This window comes from Canis lupus, chromosome 21 (assembly GCF_048164855.1).
Source record: "Canis lupus baileyi chromosome 21, mCanLup2.hap1, whole genome shotgun sequence".
In the NCBI taxonomy this organism is placed as follows: Eukaryota; Metazoa; Chordata; class Mammalia; order Carnivora; family Canidae; genus Canis; species Canis lupus.
Window position 1 is genome coordinate 20,778,996 of NC_132858.1, and position 1,752 is coordinate 20,780,747.

Here is a 1,752-nt window from a genome sequence, read left to right on the forward strand (position 1 = left end):
CTCCAGGATCACACCCTGGGCCAAAGGCAGGTGCCAAACTGCTGAGCCACCCAGGGATCCCTCACACTCAAGTTTTAAAATGAATCCTTCTGGGGCGCCTGGATGGCCCAGTGGTTGCACGTCTGCCTTTGGCTCAGGTCGTGATCCCCGGGTCCTGGGATGAGTCCCCCATGGGGCTCCCTGCAGGAAGCCTGCTTCTCCCTCTACTTCTCTCTGTGTGTCTCTCATGAATAAATAAATAAAATCTTAAAAACAAAACAAAACCCAAATCCTTCTGTTTCTTAAACTAAAGATTGGAAATGACTCAGGTGACTTGAAAGCCAGCCCAGAGTCACAGAGTCTTAGTAAGAGGCCAGGTCCCAGAAGTTCTCCAAGGCCTATGCTTGTCTGTCTGCAGCTCACAAACGTCAGAGGGGGTAAGAGCGTGTGGTCCCCCCAGGGGCCTGTCTCGCCCTGAAGTTCTGGTGCCGGGATCTCTAATGAGTCAAGAGGCTTTTCCCTGTCTGGGCCTTAGGCTTCGCACACAATGGCTGAGTCATGTCCCCGCCCCTGCCCCCCTCCCCCCATTCTCTTGAGAGAATTACTGGGAGCTGCTGAGAAGAGATGTGGCTAGAAAGGAAACTAAAGCTAGGGTGGGGGTGGAAAGTGCTTCCCTTGTCAGCTCTAGACACACAAAGTTCAGGCCACTTTCATTCCCTCCAAACAGTCAATTCTGTCCTCAGGCTGGGGAGTGTCCCAGGACAATGACTCCTTCACTTGGGTTCATTTTTAACTTTTAAAAATGGCCTCTGTGACCCGGCAGGGTGAGACTTTGGCCTTTCGGTGTGAGGGAAGTGGTCGTTCTGAAGATATGCTTGACACACACACACAAAATTCTCCTCTGTGACCTTGGGCCACGTCTCTGATAAATAGACTGGCCGGGTGAGGAGTCCAGCCCACTGACCTCCCAGGCGGCCAGAGTTCCCTGTGGGACTGTGGCTATTTCAGAGCATCAAGGGACACCCTTCCCTGTGTCTGGGTGAACCGAATCCAGGCAAGCTCCGAGAGCACCTCAGCCCAAGATCCAGTATCATCTGCAATGCTTGTGGCAAGAACACCCACCCACCAACCCATCCTGGGCGGGTGCGAGTATTCCCCAGAGCACGTCCCCATCTGCAGTGGTGAGAGCGAGTGTATCCTCTTGATGCTGAAGATCATGGGCTCTGCCCAACCAGCTCCCTTGTCCAGGTCCAGTCTTCAGGACTTTGTTTTCCAGCTTCCCACAGTAAAACAGCATGTCTCGTACCAGTGCACACAACAGCCATGTGCATGAAGTCTTAATATTTAATGCTTTATAAGCCTAATAATAAAGAAAAATATTAAGACTCTACTCCCTGTCATTCTTTTTTTTTAATTTTTTTAAAAGATTTTATTTGCTTATTCATGAGAGACACAGAGAGAGAGAGGCAGAGACACAGGCAGAGGGAGAAGCAGGCCCCATACAGGGAGCCCGATGCGGGACTCGATCCTGGGACTCCAGGATCACACCCAGGGCCGAAGGCAGACCTTCAACCGTTGAGCCACCCAGGCATCGCAGGTGCTGATTTTTATTCATGTCCCAGAGTAAGGGGAGTGCACGTAAGGTAAGGAAAGCAGGGTAAGGGAAGTAATGATGTCTTTGAAGTCTACCCGGCACTGGATGTTCTTCTGCTTAAGCCTCAAGACCAGTCCTGGAAGTAGATTTTTATTGCCCTGGTTTTGCAGATGAGGCAT